Source organism: Triticum urartu, chromosome 4 (genome assembly GCF_003073215.2).
Source record: "Triticum urartu cultivar G1812 chromosome 4, Tu2.1, whole genome shotgun sequence".
Classification (NCBI taxonomy): Eukaryota; Viridiplantae; Streptophyta; class Magnoliopsida; order Poales; family Poaceae; genus Triticum; species Triticum urartu.
Window position 1 is genome coordinate 197,754,020 of NC_053025.1, and position 20,621 is coordinate 197,774,640.

Below are 20,621 nucleotides of genomic sequence, written 5' to 3' on the forward strand. Positions count from 1 at the left end.
CTACTCCCTCCTCGTCATGGAGAGCGTCGGGATGATGAAGATGGCCACCGGTGAGGGTTCCCCCTCCGGCAAGGTGCCGGAACAGGGTCCCGATTGGATTTTGGTGGCTACAGAGGCTTGCGGCAGCGGAACTCCCGATCTAATCTCTGTTCTGGAAGTTTTAGGGTACGTAGGTATATATGGGTGCAGGAAGTACGTCGGTGGAGCTTCGGGGGCCCCACGAGGCAGGGGGCGCGCCCTAGGGGGGGCGCCCCCCACCCTCATGAGCACCTCCCTTTGCTCCTGGCGTGGGGTCCAAGTCCATCTGGTAGCTTTACTTCCAAAAATAACTTCTCCAGTTGATTTCATTCCGTTTCGACTCCGTTTGATATTCCTTTTCTTCGAAACACTGAAATTGGCAAAAAAATAGCAAATCTGGGCTGGGCCTCTAGTTAACAGGTTAGTCCCAAAAGTAATATAAAAGTGGATAATAAAGCCCAATATTGCCCAAAACAGTAGATAACATAGCATGGAGCAATAAAAAATTATTGATACGTTGGAGACGTATCAATAAGCTCAAACCCAAATCGGAGAAATGTGTCTTCATAGGATACCCAAAGGAGACAGTTGGGTACACCTTCTATCACAGATCCGAAGGTAAGATATTCGTTGCTAAGAATGGATCCTTTCTAGAGAAGGTGTTTCTCTCGAAAGAAGTGAGTGGGAGGAAAGTATAACTTGATGAGGTAACTGTACCTGCTCCCTTATTGGAAAGTAGTTCATCACAGAAATCTGTTCCTGTGACTCCTACACCAATCAGTGAGGAAGCTAATGATGATGATCATGTAACTTCAGATCAAGTTACTACCAAACATCATAGGTCAACCAGAGTGAGATCCGCACCAGAGTGGTACGGTAATCTTGTTCTGGAGGTCATGTTACTTGACCATGACGAACATACGAACTATGAGGAAGCGATGATGAGCCCAGATTCCGCGAAATGGCTTAAGGTCATGATATCTGAGAGGATCCATGTATGAGAACAAAGCGTGGACTTTGGTTGACTTGCCCGATGATCGGCAAGCCATAGAAAATAAATGGTTCTTCAAGAGGAAGACGGACACTGATAGTAGTGTTACTATCTACAAAGTTCAAGGTGTTGACTACAATGAGATTTTCTCACTCGTAGCGATGCTTAAGTCTGTCCTAATCATGTTAGCAAATTGCCACATTTTATGAAATCTGGCAAATGGATGTCAAAACTACATTCCTTAATGGATTTCTTAAAGAAAATTTGTATATGATGCAACCAGAAGGTTTTGTCGATCCTAAAGGTGCTAACAAAATGTGCAAGCACCAGCGATCCATCTATGGACTGGTGCAAGCATCTCGGAGTTGGAATATACGCTTTGATGAGTTAATCAAAGAATAGAGTTTTATACAGACTTGTGGTGAAGTTTGTATTTACAAGAAAGTGATTGGGAGCACTACAGCCTTTCTGATAAGTATATGTGAATGACATATCGACGATCGGAAATGATGTAGAATTTTATCGAAATCATAAAGGAGTGTTTGAAAGGAGGTTTTCAAAGAAAGACCTCGGTGAAGCTGCTTGCATATTGAGCATCAAGATCTATAGAGATAGATCAAGACGCTTGATAAGTTTTTTCAATAAGTAAATACATTGACAAGATTTTGAAGTACTTCAAAATGGAACAGTCAAAGAAAGAGTTCTTGCCTGTTTTACAAGGTGTGAAATTGAATAAGACTCAATGCCCAACCACGGCAAAAGATAGAAAGAGAATGAAAGTCATTCCCTGTGCCTCAACCATAGGTTCTATAAAGTATGCCATGCTGTATACCAGATCTATTATATACCCTACACTGAGTTTAGCAAGGGAGTACAATAGTGATCTAGCAGTAGATCACTGGACAGTGATCAAATTTATCCTTAGTGGAATAAGGATATGTTTCTCGATTATGGAGGTGACAAAAGGTTAATCGTAAAGGGTTACGTCAATGCAAGTTTTGACACTGATCCAGATGACTCTAAGTCTCAATCTGGATACATATTGAAAGTGGGAGCAATTAGCTAAAGTAGCTCCGTGCAGAGCATTTTAGACATAGAAATTTGCAAAATACATACGGTTCTGAATATGGCAGACCCGTTGACTAAACTTCTCTCACAAGCAAAACATGATCACACCTTAGTACTCTTTGGGTGTTAATCACATAGCAATGTGAACTAGATTATTGACTCTACTAAACCCTTTGGGTGTTGGTCACACGACGATGTGAACTATTGGTGTTAATCACATGGTGATGTGAACTATTGATGTTAAATCACATGGCGATGTGATCTAGATTATTGACTCTAGTGCAAGTGGGAGACTGAAGGAAATATGCCATAGAGGCAATAATAAAGTTATTATTTATTTCCTTATTTCATGATAAATGTTTATTATTCATGCTAGAATTGTATTAACCGGAAACATAATACATGTGTGAATACATAGACAAACAGAGTGTCACTAGTATGCCTCTACTTGACTAGCTCGTTAATTAAAGATGGTTATGTTTCCTAACCATAGACATAAGTTGTCATTTGATTAACGGGATCACATCATTAGGAGAATGATGTGATTGACTTGACCCATTCCGTTAGTTTAGCACTTGATCGTTTAGTATGTTGCTATTGCTTTCTTCATGACTTATACATGTTGCTATGACTATGAGATTATGCAACTCCCGTTTACCAGAGGAACACTTTGTGTGCTACCAAACGTCACAATGTAACTGGGTGATTATAAAGGTGATCTATAGGTGTCTCCAAAGGTACTTGTTGGGTTGGCGTATTTTGAGATTAGGATTTGTCACTCCGATTGTCGGAGAGGTATCTCTGGGCCCACTCGGTAATGCACATCACTATAAGCCTTGCAAGCATTGCAACTAATGAGTTAGTTGCGGGATGATGTATTACGGAACGAGTAAAGAGACTTCCCGGTAACGAGATTGAACTAGGTATTGAGATACTGACGATCGAATCTCGGGCAAGTAACATACCGATGACAAAGGGAACAACGTATGTTGTTATGCGGTTTGACCGATAAAGATCTTCGTAGAATATGTGGGAGCCAATATGAGCATCCAGGTTCTGCTATTGGTTATTGACCAGAGACATGTCTCGGTCATGTCTACATAGTTCTCGAACCCGTAGGGTCCGCACGATTAAAGTTCGTTGACTGTTATATTATGAGTTTATGTGTTTTGATGTACTGAAGATCGTTCGGAGTCCCGGATGTGATCACGGACATGACGAGGAGTCTCGAAATGGTCGAGACATAAAGATTGATATATTGGAAGCCTATATTTGGATATCGGAAGTGTTCCGGGTGAAATCGGGATTCTAGCGGAGTACCGGGGGTTACTGGAACCCCCCCCCCCCGGAGGCTTAATGGGCCAAGATGGGCCTTAGTGGAGAAGAGGAGGGGCAGCCAGGGCAGGCCGCGCCCCCTCCCCCTCTAGTCCGAATTGGATAAGGAGGGGGGGGGGCGCCCCCCTTTCCTTCCTCTCTCCCTCCTCCTTCCCCCTTCTCCTACTCCAACTAGGAAAGGAGGAGTCCTACTCCCGGTGGGAATAGGACTCCTCCCTGGCGCGCCTCCTCCTGGCCGGCCGCCTCTCCCCCCTTGCTCCTTTATATACGGGGGCAGGGGGCACCCCATAGACACAACAATTGATCTCTTGATCTCTTAGCCGTGTGCGGTGCCCCCCTCCACCATAATCCACCTCAATAATATCGTAGCGGTGCTTAGGCGAGGCCCTGCATCGGTAGAACATCATTATCGTCACCACACCGTCGTGCTGACGAAAATCTCCCTCAACACTCGGCTGGAACGGAGTTCGAGGGACGTCATCGAGTTGAACGTGTGCAGAACTCGGATGTGCCGTGCGTTCGGTACTTGATCGGTCGGATCGTGAAGACGTACGACTACATCAACCGCGTTGTGCTAACGCTTGCGTTTTCGGTCTACGAGGATACGTGGACACACTCTCCCCTCTCGTTGCTATGCATCACCATGATCTTGCGTGTGCGTAGGAAATTTTTTGAAATTACTACGTTCCCAACATTGCGGTGGTGTCACGTCGGAATAACTTTCTCTGGGCTCTGTTCGCGGTCAGGCGAGGTTTTGCCTTCGTCTAGGAGCCAGCGGTGTTGGGGATCCCTGGATCTCGTCGAGGTCGCGGGGCTATGATGGTTAGAGGTCCATCGGCACTGGCCGTTTCGAACCTCAGATGGGCGATGGAGGCAGGGAGACGAAGACCTTTCTTCTTCCTTGTTGGTATGATTTGCTGTTGCTGTTCTTCTCCTTTCTCTGCGCTGATGCTGGTGGGAGATCCTGCTTTGTCCAGGCGGATGGCCCGGCCGCGGTGCTGGACTGGTCGGATGACTCGAGTTCTCTTCCTTCCGGAAGGGACACTTTTCACGGTATTCAAAGCCAAAGATGGCGACGACTATTGCAGGTGTGTTGGATTGATGTCCATGCCCTCTCAGCGCTGGTGTCAAGAAAGGAGGAACCAGCGTGGCGGCAATTGTATCGTGGTCGAAGATGATGACCTGTTTGCGACAGGTTGCAGATCCTTCTGCTGCAAGGGTCTTCTCTCAAGATTCAGGGATGATGACACAGGGCTCCGGAGATCTTCTTGTGTTATGATTGTCTTAAGGTACTCTAGGTGTTCATGGTCCTTTGTGTTTGCGTTTCAGTGTGCTTGTAAGGGTCACCTACTTTGTATTGATTCGTGATTTGAATGAAAATTTCTCAAAAAAATAAATAAAGCAAATTGGGTTTCGGTAATCCGTCATAGCATTTTCCAGAAAAGTCCCTCTATTTCGGAGAATTCAACCCACAGTCCTGTTTTAAGTTAGAATGAATCTTTTTTTCTTATTTTACACAAAAGTCCCTGTGTTTTAATGAAATCAACCCGCAGTCCGGATTTAAGTCACACCAGAACCGTTATTTTACATTTTCTAAAAACCCCCCTGATGTTTTAGGTAATTCATCCGCGGATCATATCTAAGTCAAACAAATGTTTTTTTAAATTATCCATGTCTTTTAAACCGTCACTCCGATTTGAACATGTTATATATGAAATTTGATTAGAAAAATATGTAGAATATGAATATGAGATTATTTTTACCTGTTAAGTATTTAAATATTATTTTGGAATATATTTAAGTCAAACAAATGATTTTCTAAATTATCCGTATCTTTTAAAACGTAACTTCGATTTTAACATATTATATATGAAATTTTATTAGAAAAATGTGTGGAATCTAAATATGTTATTAATTTTACCATTTTAAATATTTTTAAAATATGTTTTGGAAGCAAACTTATAATTTATAGCGCAAGATCTGTTTTTATTTCATACCGGCAGCGATCCGGATTGAAAAGAAACACCCCACTATAATCATATAGGGAAAAGAAAACATCGATAACTACACATGCATACCTCTGAAAAATATCGCAGGAAAAAAATAGATTTCTCATCGCGAAAGTGAGAGAAAGCGAGAGAGAGAGAGAGGAAGAGGGAGGAGAGAGAGGGAGAGAGAGACGCCTTAGGATTAACCATATTCAAACATGTTTTTTTTTGTTTTGTGTGAACACCGAGGCCATCGCCGTCGAGGGTGAGAAGGAGGATAAGCGGCAACACAAATATGATGCCTCGCAAAAATAAAGAAGATGGACCTATTGTGATCTTGAGTGACGGTTGTTGGGTTAAGAGCGTGTGTTATGTTTTCTCTCCCGTTGCAACGCACGGGCTCTTTTGCTAGTACCTAAACAAATGGTAATAGACCTTGTCAATTGTATTTGTACTATACTCAAGAGTTATGCCTAGTCTTGGTTCATGAGTCTAGACGATATACTCCTTGTCATCCACACCGTCCATGTGCTTTACTGTTCGGTTGCTTCACGAAATCACGAGTCTATACAATACATCAACTCCAATGCCCCCACTCCAACAAACAGGAACCACCAGGGACAAACCCCAGTGCAGCTATCCTGTAGAAAGTCGCCTCGTCTTTGTGAATGTAAATTAGAACGGCTGATGATACGGCTAGCTAGTGTCCGGCGTGGAAACATCAATAATATCGCCGAACCGATCGTTCACCAAAAGGTTGACGGCTTGACGCAGAAGCCGCGGGTAGACCGCTGAGGAAGAGGGGGGGGCTACTCAGTTGGTTGGGCGGTGTCCTTAATTTGGTTGCAGGAGATGGCGGGAGGGAGGATCAGATCCCTCTACGACTGATGAAGGCGGGATGACTGTTCGCATGCCCAAGCGTTTCTAGTGGGGAAATCTAGAGTCACATAGAGAAACGGGGAAGATGAGCAATCCAGGTAATTAAAGCAATTGTTGCTGATGGGAATCGCCAGTGACAGAAAAGAGCCTCTCTCGTCGGTCCTACCGGCAGTAACCGAAGTTAACGTGGCTATTTTCCACTGTGTTGGGTCCCATATGTAAGTGTATAACTAAACGCTGATATGGCATTGTTGCTGATGTGGATAGGCTGCATGTTGAGAAAAATAAGATAGTGGAGATCAACTATTTAAATATTATAGATTCTTGTCAAAAATTGCTGCTAAAAGTGCTCATCTGTGAAGTTAATTTAATCTTTTTAGTTTGGTGAGTATATCTTCTGAGTACGTAGCAGTAAGATTGGAATTGTTTTTATGGCCGGGGTTTTCAAATGCCAGTGGTACATCAGTTTTACATTCTTTTGGTTTACGTAGAACCATTCTGCAAATCGGGTTTGGCATTTTTGTATTAGAACGAACCGTACATACATTTAGTGACCGAGAAAGTCTAGCCATGTTTCAATAAAGCTAGCCATGATGGCATTTCTTAAACAAAATTATTGATAAAGTCTACTTTTATTTATATTAACCCCCCTCCCCCCCTCCTCAAAAATAACTTTGTAAGTCTTTAGAAATCTGCCCTCTGACCCCCCCCCCCCCCCCCTCCCTTGCCCACCTGCCCTCTAACCCGCCACACCCCCAGATCCGTTCCTGGCAGCGTCGGCGGCCAACACCCGTGGCGGAGGCGGCCTCCCCCAACGCCCCCCCCCCCCCCCCCCGCGGCCTCCTCCCCCGGCTGCTGCTGTAGCGGGTGGCCTCACCACGGCTCTTGGCGCGTCGTGCAATTCCGCCCTGATTGGATCTATAGGCCTCCCCCAGCTGGTTGTGGTGTTCCCCGGTCGGCCCGCCGTGGCGGCCGGGCGCGCCCTGCTTGTTGCGCCTCCTCCCCACCCAGACCCCCCTCGACCCTGGCCGGATTCAGGTTCGTCCCTCTTCGGAGGTGGCCTGGAGGCTCGCGGTTGTGCCTGGCGGCCGCTACTTCCTGTAGCTGTTGGGAATATGAGCAAATTACTACGAGATTTAATCCGAATAAACAGAATATAAATCATGACCACAGCAGCAGAGATTAAACTAACCATGCGAACTAGCATAGCAGATGAACATATCACATCTAGGACACATACTAGAAACATGAATTCTACCACGATCTCGAACAGGAAGGATAGAATCACATACGGTGCAGCGGGTGCAGCACCACTGGCGTTGATGTTGTCGCCCATGTCGTCGAGGATGAGGTTGCCGAGGTCGGGGAAGAAGCCGTCGTTCGCGAAGTCGTCGCTGCCAGCAGTCGCGTGAGTGCGCTCCCCAAAAACCTGATCGCCCCTCTCCCGTACAGGATCACGAGAGGCGGGGTTCCGGAGGCCTGCTGTCCCTTCTCGCGGTGCACACCGGAAGGAGGGATGGAGAAGACTAGCTTGGCGGCGCAATGATCTGGAACGGTGATGAGAAACCATACGAAGCGGCGGCTAGGGTAGACGTCTGCCTGACTATATATTGCGGGCCCGGGTAGGTCGTGGGAGTTAATTATTAATTAATGACTCATTAATTTTCCCATGCAGCAAAAATATAGACAACATGCATAGCTCTGTCCTCGGCTCGGCTCAATCTCGCAACCCGCGGCGCGGCGCGTCGTGACGAGGCGTGGCGTGGCGAGGCGAGCGAGGAGGAGCGCGCGTGTAGGTCTCCTCTTCTCATGCTCATACAAGTGGTAGAAGAGCTCACCTTATAAAGAGGTGCAACTCTCTCTCAACTTCCAAGGTGGGACTAAACTTTAGCCTCACTCACTCCACTCACATGTGTGCATGAATGGGCCAAGAGAATTTCAGAATTTTAGTTGGGCTTTGGGCCAAAGGCCTACTAGCAAAATTCCAACAATCCCCCACAAAGTCTCATTGGCACATCTCATCATTTAGTTCCAAAACATTGTTTTATATACCGGTGCTTAGTGGAGACTGTGAAGTTGAACTTCCACTTAAAAATTTATGCTACACTAGATCACAACTTGAATAGTGGACTATGCCTTGAACTACAAGTTTTCTGTAAAACTAGTTTCACACAAATTCTTGACCGATACTGGGCTGCCGCAAGGCTTTCCCGCGGGTGGAGCGTATACGTCATACTCCAGGACCTTTCATGAATTTATTAGAGAACACCCAATTCTCACAGACTGCGACGTTGACAGTCAAATTCATATAGGTGTGTTCCTCAGAAGATGTTCTGTAGGACAACATCTCTGCTTACCCGAATAAGCCACTTGGAACACATTAAGATAAGTATCAACCTGCCATGCAGATCAAGAGAGTATTGCATCTTCACGGAGTGGGATAATTAATATAGGGATACTCTCCTCCTAGCTGACCAACAGCTTGTCTCCCACTTCTACTTCATGGGATCTCCGATCACATAGAGTGGGTTACCACTATGGACAACTCATGCGGTGGGTCTCAAACCCATCTACATCGATGCATTATCTATCACATTACGTGATAGACCCTTTGTGAAGGGATCTGCCAAGTTTTTCGACGTTTGGATATAATCCAACGTAATAACTCCGGAGTTCCTCAATTTTCTGACAGATTTTAGTCTCCTCTTCACATGCCTTGAGGACTTCATATTGTCCTTAGAACTGTTTATCTTGACGATCACAGTTTGATTATCACAGTTCATCAGGATAGGGGGTATTGGTTTTTCAACCATAGGTAAGTCCATCAAGAGTTCACGAAGCCACTCTGCTTCAACAGTGGCAGTGTCTAATGCTGTGAGTTCTACTTCCATAGATGACCTCGTTAAGATGGTCTGCTTGCAAGACTTCCAGGAAACAGCGCCACCACCAAGTGTAAAAACATAACCACTTGTGGCCTTAATCTCATCAGCATCAGATATCCAGTTTGAGTCACTATAACCCTCCATTACCCTTGGATACCCGGTTTAGTGAATCCAATAGCTCGCGGTGCCTTTCAAATAGCGCATAACTCTCTCAAGCGCATGCCAATGATCATCTCCCGGTTTTGACACAAACCGACTCAGCTTGCTCACAGCAAAAGAGATGTCAGGCCTCGTGGCACTTGCCAAATACATAAGCGAGCCAATAATCTGAGAATACCTCAGTTGATCTCTAGCAATCCGTCGATTCTTTCGAAGCAACACACTAGCATCATATGGAGTTAGAGAAGGCGTGCAGTCGCTATACCCAAAACGACTCAAGACCTTTTCCACATAATGAGACTGAAGCAGTGTGATCCCACCATTCTCATCTCTCAACAGCTTGATGTTTAAGATAACATCAGCTACTCCTAGATCCTTCATCTCAAAACAGCGAGATAAGAAATCCTTAACCTCCTTGATTAAATCAAGTTTGGTTCTAAAGATCAATATGTCGTCGACATAGAGACAAAGAATAACTCCTTCGCCCCCACCATAGCGATAGTACACGCACTTGTCACCATCGTTTACTACAAAGCCGGCAGCAGTTAATGTTCTTTCGAACTTCTCATGCCACTCCTTAGGAGCTTGTTTAAGGCCATATAAAGACTTTAATAACTTGCACACCTTTCCTTCCTGACCAGGTACTACAAAACCATCTGGCTGATCCATGTAAATTTCCTCCTTCAAATCTCCATTAAGGAAAGCCGTCTTAACGTCCATTTGATGAACGAGAAGACCATGTGAGGCAGCCAGTGATAGTAGCACCCGAATTGTGGTCAGCCTAGCCACGGGTGAGTAAGTATCAAAGAAGTCTTCACCTTCTTTCTGGGTATAACCCTTGGCCACAAGCCGTGCCTTGTACTTTTCAATCGTACCATCAGGTCTAAGCTTCTTCTTGAACACCCACTTACATCCTACAGGTTTGCACCCATATGGACGGTCAGTGATCTCCCAGGTACCATTAGCTAAGATGGAATCCATCTCGCTACGTACAGCTTCCTTCCAGTAGTCAGCATCAGGAGATGCATAGGCTTTTGAAATAGTCCTGGGTGTGTCATCCACGAGGTACACAATGAAATCATCACCAAAAGACTTTGCAGTCCTCTGTCTCTTACTCCTCACAGGAGTTCCATTGTTACCCTCAACAGGATTCTCAACGTGTTCCATCGCAATGGTGGGTTCAGGAATTACAGTGAATTCCTCACTAGATGGAGTAGGTATCTCCTGATTTGATGAACTCGACATATCCTTCATAGGAAATATGTCCTCAAAGAAAGTTGCATCATTTGATTCCATAATCGTACCAACATGCATGTCGGATACCTCAGATTTTATTATCAAAAATCTATAGCCGATGCTATGAAAAGCATAGCCCAGAAGAACACAATCCACGGTTTTTGGTCCAAGCTTGCGCTTCTTGGGAATTGGTATATTGACTTTCGCCAAACAACCCCAAGTACGTAGGTAAGAGAGTTTCAACCTTTTCCTTTCCCATTTCTCAAATGGAGTCATGGTCTTATGCTTTGTGGGAACTCAGTTTAGGACATGACATGCAGTCATTAGCGCCTCCCCCCGTCATTCCTTGGATAGACCCGAAGTGTCTAACATGGTGTTAACCATATCAGTTAGAGTTCGGTTCTTTCTTTCAGCTACCCCATTTGACTGGGGTGAGTAGGGAGGCGTCCTCTCATGGATTATACCATGTTCCACACAAAACAGATCAAATTCATTGGAAAAATACTCTCCAGCACGATCGGACCTAAGCCGTTTAATTTTTCAATCAAGTTGGTTCTCTGCCTCAGCTTTATAGTTTTTAAAGAAAGTCAAAGCCTCATCTTTTGATTTCAGAAGATACACATAACAATATCTAGTGGAGTCATCAATCAACATCATGAAGTATCTCTTTTCACCTTTTGTCAACACGCCATTCATCTCACAAAGATCAGAATGTATAAGCTCTAGTGGCGCCAAGTCTCTTGCCTCTGCAGTCTTATGGGACTTGCGAGGTTGCTTAGCTTGCATACATACTTGGCACTTGGAGCCTTTGACAGTAGAGATTTTCGGAATTAAATTCATATGGGCTAACCGCGTCATGCAACCAAAGTTAATATGACAGAGTCGTGAATGCCAAATATCAGACTCATTATTGTGGCAAACATTATTAATAACTTTAGTGCAAATATCTGACAAAGATAGGCGGAACAAGCCTCCGCACTCATAGCCTTTTCCAACAAATTGTCCACACTTAGAAATTACAACTTTATTGGATTCGAAAACCAACTTAAAACCATCTCGACATAAACGGGAACCGCTAACGAGATTTTTATTGATGGACGGCACATGATGAACGTTCTTCAGACGCACAGTCTTCCCCGAAGTAAACTTCAGATCGACCGTACCAACACCTCAAACGATGGCATGTGACCCGTTCCCCATCAGCACGGGTGAAGTCCCTGTTGCCTGGTAAGAAGAAAACATGGAGGCGTCAGCACAAACATGTACATTGGCACCGGTGTCAATTAACCAATCAGGGGATTGGAATACTGAAAGGATGGTAGGAAAAATACCGTACCCTGATTCCTTCATATCAGTATCACCGATGACAACATTAGCGGACTTGCCGCTCTTCTCATGTTCGCGCTCCTCAAAGTGGTTAGGACACTTCGGAGCCCAGTGATTAGGATCACCGCAGACATGGCAAAGTCCCTTCCCCTTCTTATGAGAATTCTTCTTGAAGTTGGTGGAATGTGATGGCTTGTTCTTTGTATCAAACTTGCCTTTGCCCTGAGTTTTGTTCTTATTGTTTTTGAACTTGTTGGGCTGGGAGTTCTTCTTCTGTACCATGCGGGCACTAGAACCTCCCTCGGCAACTCGAGCACGTGTGTCCTTTGCTCTCGCCTTCTCTTCAACATCAAGAGTACCAATGAGATCCGCAACGGAAAACTCCTGTCTCTTGTGTTTCAGGGAAGTAGCAAAATTGTTCCACAAAGGTGGAAGCTTGGCAATGATGCCTCCGGCAACAAATTTGTCCGGCAACACACACTTGAAGTACTCAAGTTCTTTTGCGAGCGACTGTATCTCATGAGCCTGCTGTACAACAGGGCGCTCATCAGTCATCTTGTAGTCATAGAATTGCTCCATGACGTACAACTCGCTGCCGGCGTCTGAGGCACCAAACTTGGCCTCGAGCGCAGCCCACATGTCCTTGCCGTTGTCAAACGACATATACGAATCCACAATGGAGTCATCAAGAACACTCAGAAGAGCGCCTTTAAAGAGCGTATCGTTCTTCTCAAAAGCTTCCAGCTGTGCTGGATTAAGATCGCCCTCAGGCTTGCCCTTGGTGGCATCATAGCAGCCCATGGTCTGAAACCAGTAGACTGCTCTCGTGCACCACCTCTTATATTGCGCCTCCTTAAAGGCAGGCGGTTTCAGATGCGCAGCAAAACCACTCGGAGTAAATTGCCTATAATCAGGTTTTTGGATTGTTGGAAATATGAGCAAATTACTACGAGATTTAATCCGAATAAACAGAATATAAATCATGACCACAGCAGCAGAGATTAAACTAATCATGCGAACTAGCATAGCAGATGAACATATCACATCTAGGACACATGCTAGAAACATGAATTCTACCACGATCTCGAACAGGAAGGATAGAATCACATACGGTGCAGCGGGTGCAGCACCGCCGGCGTTGATGTTGTCGCCCATGTTGTCGAGGATGAGGTTGCCGAGGTCGGGGAAGAAGTCGTCGTTCACGAAGTCGTCGCTGCCAGCAGTCGCGCGAGTGCGCTCCCCAAAAACCTGATCGCCCCTCTCCCGTACAGGATCACGAGAGGCGAGGTTTCGGAGGCCTGATGTCCCTTCTCGCGGTGCACGCCGGAAGGAGGGATGGAGAAGACTAGCTTGGCGGCGCAATGATCTGGAACGGTGATGAGAAATCATACGAAGCGGCGGCTAGGGTAGACGTCTGCCTGACTATATATTGCGGGCCGGGTAGGTCGTGGGAGTAAACCCCATGTCCGAGTCGTCACGATCCAAAAGAATCGGAAACGGTTCAGTAATTAACGCGTCCGTTAATTATTAATTAATGACTCATTAATTTTCCCATGCAGCAAAAATATAGACAACGTGCATAGCTCTGTCCTCGGCTCGGCTCAATCCCGCAACCCGCGGCGCGTCGTGACGAGTCAAGCGAGGAGGAGGAGCGCGCGTGTAGGTCTCCTCTTCTCATGCTCATACAAGTGGTAGAAGAGCTCACCTTATAAAGAGGTGCAACTCTCTCTCAACTTCCAAGGTGGGACTAAACTTTAGCCTCACTCACCTCACTCACATGTGTGCATGAATGGGCCAAGAGAATTTCAGAATTTTAGTTGGGCTTTGGACCAAAGGCCTACTAGCAAAATTCCAACAGTAGCGCGTCGGCCGGGAGTGTGGCTGCGTGCGAACCTTCATCATCCACCCACTGCGCAGGGGCGGCTTCGACCCGGCGGCCAAGGACCTGCGTCCCCTTCCTGCGTCCATGGCCGACTGACGTGGCTTCGGATCCGGGGTAGCCCGGGAGCTGCGCTATTTCCGGCTCCTATGGCTCGTTGACTCCTTGGCATCTTCGCACCCAACACCCTGCGGTGCCCATGGTTGGCCGTTCATCCCGGCGCATCCTTGGGTCCGACACGCTCTGGGAGTTGCGTCCCCTTCCAGCTCCTTTGGTCTGTCGGTGTCCTTGCTGCTCCGGTCCTAGTGGCTTGGATCTGCGCTCCCATCTAGATCCCGGCTTGTCTGGGGCTCCGGCCACCGTTGCATCCGCATTGCATCCCATTCTGCTAAGCCACGCAACCTTGTCCTCCTCCAATGCTTGCACGTCCGGCGACGACTGGTGCCTCCTTTGGCATTGGGCGTCGCTCCCATTCCTACAGTTCCGGCCTATGCTTGACTTTCTCTTCTTCGACTTATGCTCCGACGGCTTGGAATTGCTCAGAATTTGGCCAGGGAGAAATCCCTGCATCTTGTGCTAGCAGCGCCGACACTCGCGGGTGTCGTCCCCTTCTTGGAGGCGTTGTTATGGCCATTATCTGTGCCCCTCTTCAAGCATCAGGGGAAACCATAGGTCCGGTTTTCCGGATCAGATGACGACAGCGTCTTGGTGTCATTCTCCTTCGTGAAGGCGCTGTCTTGTTTGCTCGCGGTGTCCTCGGTGCTGTCTTTGGAGATGTCGGTCGTCTAGTTGTTGGCTGGATTTCTTCTTCGGTCAGAGAGTTTAGCTATGTTTTTTATGTTTGGGCCGAGTTTCTCATGTTTCTCTGTTTCGTGCAACATGTTCACGCCTCTTGCATCTGTGTCATGTGCTGTACCATCTTCTGTACTCATTCTAACTCCTTCTATCAATGAAATGATATGCAAGCTTGGTGTATTCATGAAAAAAAAAGTCTTCAGAAATCATCAATTGTATTTCTCTTGGACTTGTGTGTACTTTTTTTTGTTTAGTTCCATATGCACTTTCTCCTTTTACATATATAAGTATTTATTTGAAGCTCCCTTTTAGCAAGGTAGATTATATTTACTGTACTATTTATGATTGACCATGTTGTATGTTTATAGCTGATGGACTGGATGGAAGCTCGTGTGGAGCAACCTTGCATACTGGGAAGCCTGCGCTAAGACTTGACCTTGTATGCAAAGTGAATGGGCTAGAAACCGCTTAAAAATACTTGGCGAGTCCTCCGGATATATAAACCAGTAAAAACATATTCACCTATCCTTAACAGCTATGCAAAACACAAGGCAGAGAAAGGTCTGGAACTGTATGAAAAGATGAAAACGATGAACATGGTTATGGATACACTGGTGTTGGTGTACAATAATTTGATGGCCTTGTACATGAAGACAGGCCAGCCAGAGAAAATTCTCACAACATTTGAAGAAATGCGAGAAAATGGTATACTTGCAGATAATTTTACATACTGCATGCTGATAGAAAGCAATATTATGGTCAATGGCCTAGAATCCACTGAGAAGTTCATGGAAGATTTGGAAAAGTCAGCTCCAATTCACTGGTCCTTGTATATGGTGTTGGCTAACAAGTACAATAAAGTGGGCCAGTTTGATCACATGGAATCGGCCCTAAAGAAGGCTGAGGTAGTTATGGACAGAGGTGAGATGTATGCTTGGCATAATCTTCTCTCCCTCTATGCCAGTATCGGTAATTCGTCTGAGTTCAACAGAGTTTGGGAGTCTTTGAAGTCAGAATTCAAGAGAGGTTTAAACAGAAGTTATCTGGTGATGCTTTCAGCTCTGAAAAAGCAACACGATTTGGACTCCATGCAGCTGGTTTTTCAGGAGTGGGAATCCAGTCATGAGAGCTATGATATGAGGATACCAAACATTATGATTGAAGCTTACCTTGCCACGGACATGACAAACGAAGCTGAGGCTATCCACCAGACAGCCATGGCCCAAGGTCGTTCCAACTTCCAACGATATGACGTTCTAGATATTCAGGAAAAAAATTAGATTGCAGAATCATTTTGCTTTGAGTTGCATTATGTTACAGTAACAAATTATGTCACTTCAGACACCTCTCTTTTCATTAACTACATGCCATATAAGTAAACTTATCTTGAAATGTGCTATGTTACTAGGTAGGTTACTCCCACTGTGACCAGTCTTAGGTGCCCAACACGCCTCGATGGACGGAGTATATGATATCACTCTTATGTCTTTCTTCATTAATTGTTGTGCCATATCAGATTTTTGCCAACATGGCATGCGTGATGCTACATAGGATACTCCAACTATGACTACTCTAAGTCTCTGCTAGGCCATTATGGGCGGAATAGGATCACCAACTTCTTTTGTTAATTGTTTTCCTATAAACGGCCAAAAGGTATCATTTTCTCTCAATTCTTTTTATCCTGACTTCCTTGGTTCCGTGGAGGATCTGCGATATCCAATGAGTTGGCCATTTCTTTCCATTTATTTGTTTCAGTTGAACCAGTTCTGATGGTCATGATGACATTCATCCACCCAGCCGGGCCATGTGGACCGCATTAGTCATCGCCGACTTCGGTGGCCTCCATGACGCGTCAACCTTGGCCATCACCTATCATGGGGCACCATCCGTGGTCGAATCTAAGCGAGCACGCCACGGAGGAAAGCTGGCCCCGCCCTCCCATAGCCGCACGAGTATGCCAGACCAAGCCCATCCGGCATTATCGCCGCCCGACGAGCACCACTACAGCCATGCACCTCCTCCATTGGCCAACTTCAACATGGCAGAGGTGGTCGCCCACCGCTCGTGTTGCCTGAAGAGCATATGTGGCCGTAACCCTCTCCTGCCACCCTGGGCATGCTCCACCATCGCGCATCCCATAGTGTCGCCTTAGCACCCGCATGCCACCACAATGTTAGCAAGCTGCCACATCGTCGGGCCCTATACAAGTTTCATGTCCTTGACCAGGAGTAACGGCCCATACCAACCCCATCAAGCGAGGAGACGTAGGGCTCCACTGCTGCCAGAGACGAGCGGGCACTATCCGGTCACGTCCTCTGGCGGCGACGAGGAAGGAGGGAAGAGGAGGGGGCTCGACGGTAGCAGCGGGAATTCCTCCTAGTCGCACACGGGGGCGATACTGTAGGGTGGGGTTGGACCTTCTCACCGAGCTGGTGGATAGTATCAGCAAACCCGGACGACTCCCTGTTCTGCCTACTGCCACTAAAAAGTCACAAAAAGGTGTTGGCCCTTGACTCGCATGTAATCAGTATAGTTTTTGCAGGATACCATCGAGGCAGTGCAAGTGCAACTCACTATTGCGTAGCTCGTCTTGGATGGCACCCTTGCAAGCATAGTAGTTATTATCACTAACATGGATACCACACAACAACTCCCTGTTATGCTTGTTTCGTCACATGGCATTTCTATTCCAGTTAAAAACAAAAACATAACCTGGATTAGGTGGAGATAATTAAGCTTCATTTGTTGTCTTCTCTAGATACCGACCAAGAGGTGGGACCGGGGTCTATGTACGTAGCATTACTACATGCATCCCCCTCCTGTGCTCTTCATTCTGCCTAGCCCTCTTCTTCTTCATCCCATGGTAGCTCCAGTTGAAGATTGTGAAACAGGGGATCAGGTGTCTCAATGATGAGCTCTTGAACATGGGAGCTGCCAATGTCAGGTGTCTGACCTGATCAGCCAGTTTGACATGCATACCATGCTTACGATTTTCTCTCCTTACTTATATGCAAAGGAGGAACATTTTGAGCCTCCAGGCATGGAAGACATGGGGAAAGGAAGAGTGACCAATGGTGTCTACTCTTCTACTGCGGGTCGTTCTGATTCCAGTCATGAATGGCTTTTTTGATTGCTTGTTAGCATTTCTGGCCTGATTGTTTCCTTCTAGTGGTGACAATGATGAGACTAGTTACATCTGCAGCTACAGTTTAGCAACGGAAATATTAGCCTAGCTCAGTGGCGTAGCCAGCCCGATTTGTCAGGGTGGTCCGGTAATAGAAATATTTACACAAGTTTTGTTTTATTTTAAACAAAATGTTTTTTACTACACTATAAATAAGCTATGGGGGAATTCCAGGGTGGTCCATGGACCACCCTGGCCACCCCCTAGCTACGCCACTGGCCTAGCTTGTTGCTTCACAGATGCTGGTAACTGATCATCTCTAGTCTTGAAGGCATTTCACAAGAGTTCGGTCACTCCACCCTGCTCTAGCCAGCTAGTACATCCACTTCTTTCAGCTAGCCACTATTAGGAAAAGGCCTACTAATGGCGCACCAGTTTTGCCTACTAATGGCACATCACTGGTGCGCCATTACTAGCACACCACTAGTAATTTTTACTAATGGGGCACCACTGTGCGTCATTAGTATCTGGTATACTAATGGCGCACCATCGAGTGCCAAAGCAAATGGTTAAATATGGCCCCTGGAAGGCACACTAATGGCGCACTGCGGATGAATGCGCCATTAGTATACTTGGCATACTAATGGCGCACTCTGTAGTGATGCGTCATTAGTATGAATATTAGATTTTTTTACTTTTCTGATTTTTGCACATGTTACAAAATATATTATTTGACAGAATATAGACAGTAGCACACAGCAACAACAGATTCTAATGACGAAAAAAACCGTGGGAGGTGGGACTAAAAAAAACCTGAAAGCGAGACTACCAACTGCTCCCTTAGGAGTAGAGATGCGATCCATTTTTTACTAAATATAGTCATGTACATAATCTCATGTCGTTTACATAAATTTTAATGTATATAAACACATAAAGTGCAGGGATTCCGAATTGAAAATCCTATGATCAGTTATGTAAACATTGCTATTTTCAGACTCTTATCGTGTATTATGTGGGACTCTTGTTGTAAACCAAACTTAGATCTGCACAAAAAGTGAAAAATGAACTTGAATATTGGCCATTAAAGGTCCTCCGGCGGGGCGGAGATCATGCGTGCATCTTGTAGTCCTGGTGTTAGAATCCTTCCATGCAAATTATGAACTTCCAATTCTACAGCTAGACTTCAAACTTATATTTAATCTCATCAGTTCCTAGGATGAGCAAAAAATGACAATACATGGTTAACAATGATGCATTTCCATATTTCACAAAGAAAAGAGACATTACGGGATAAAATAAACATAACAGAACCACAATTCTCAAGAAAATCGAGGAAAATGACCATCCCATATCATTACCAAACCTTGTTAAAAATAGAAGTGTTGTCATGTAGAGAAATGATCTTAAGACTGCAGCTGACCGAATCTTTGATCTTGGTCTGGTGATACATACCTTGAATCTGTTACTTGTGACAGATAGAAGTAAGAGAAGTGAGAAAACACTTCATCATCATCGGCGGTCTCGTAAATTTTGGGTGGAACATCCATCAATCCAGATAAAAAAAAGTGAATAAGAGCATCTTGATGACCAAAATCCAATGGCGAGTTGGGGCGTGGTGACCAATTTGATGTTCAGTGACTACTACCAAAGACAGCATATGCACCAATCGCAGCAGCCACAACATGTCCCTCTTTACTTGGTAAATAATTACTATCATTTTTCCTTACCCCTAGCAATATAGGGGGCTTCATTTACATATTCATGTGCTTGTTATAAAATATAGCTTTTTCCTCTTGTTGCATCTTACGTAGAATATACAATGGTTTGCACATATGTGTTCCTATTGATTAGCTTTTCTATTGGTTTTTTTTTTGACTCCTTCTGCTTGTAGGTAGGAGCATTGCTCGGGGAGTTGAAAATATGAACACATAAGGGCTATGTTGGTTGAACAGGTGATGCAAATTTATCTTCTTGAGTCTCTAGGTTAATGCTTTGGGGACAAGCTATCAGTTTCCGGCCCACATTTGGCAAGCAACAAGTCAGACTGCCATTCCCGTTGCCAAGCTGCTGCTCTAACTAGTCTAAATATGTCTGTCCTGAAATCAGATCCAAGAGCTGCACTTACGTAGTTGCTGATAGTAGTTCTAACTTCTAACTTATTATACTAGCTTTAATTGGATTGGTTAGTTAAGAATTAGGATACTATTTAACTGGAGCAGGTACTCCCATACAGCTATTGTACGTTACTACTCCCTCCGTTCGGAATTACTTGTCACAAAAATGGATGTATTTACAACTAAGATACATCTAGATACATTCAATTTTTTAGACGAGTAATTCTGAACAGAGGGAGTATATGTGAGTTAGATTTTCATTGCATGTGGTTGAGAGATAACAAACATGTATGCTGAACAGATCGGCTTGTGTGTCAAGTCTTGTAGCCTGTGACTTGTGGCATTCGGGAACTTATGTTTCTGTTCTTGTTGACCATTGCAAAATACTCCCTCTGTCCCGAAATATATGTCCCGAAACATTTTTCAAAATTGTACAAACTTTATTCCAATCTCATTAACTTTTTTTGAAAATTTATGAACTTTTCTTCAAATTCTGTGAACATTTTTGAATTCACAAACTTTTTTTTGTGGCTTTTCCATGTTTTTTCATATTATTCAACGGTTCACTGGAACGAACCCATAAATGATCGACTCGAAGTGAACCACTAGCGATTGATCAGGCGCTTGCCTATATGGGCTAGCCCGCGGAGCGATGGTGTGTGGTCGCCAGCTAGGGGAACTGGTGCCTGCAGCGCCAATTAGGAGCTCCTGGAATTCGGATCGTGGTTGCGAAGATAGTTTTCGCCGGTGCTAGCCACCAGGCTAAGGTCTGGTTTCTAATCACATAATAGGGCCGGATGTAGTTGAGGCAAAGTTAGCCGAGTTTC

The 20,621-nt window shown here is 45.2% G+C and overlaps 1 pseudogene; it reads left to right on the forward strand.

The window, feature by feature from the left end:
* The first annotated feature begins 14,927 nt into the window (after positions 1-14,927).
* The window catches only part of LOC125554684, an 11,128-nt pseudogene continuing 5,434 nt past the window's right edge, over positions 14,928-20,621 (forward strand).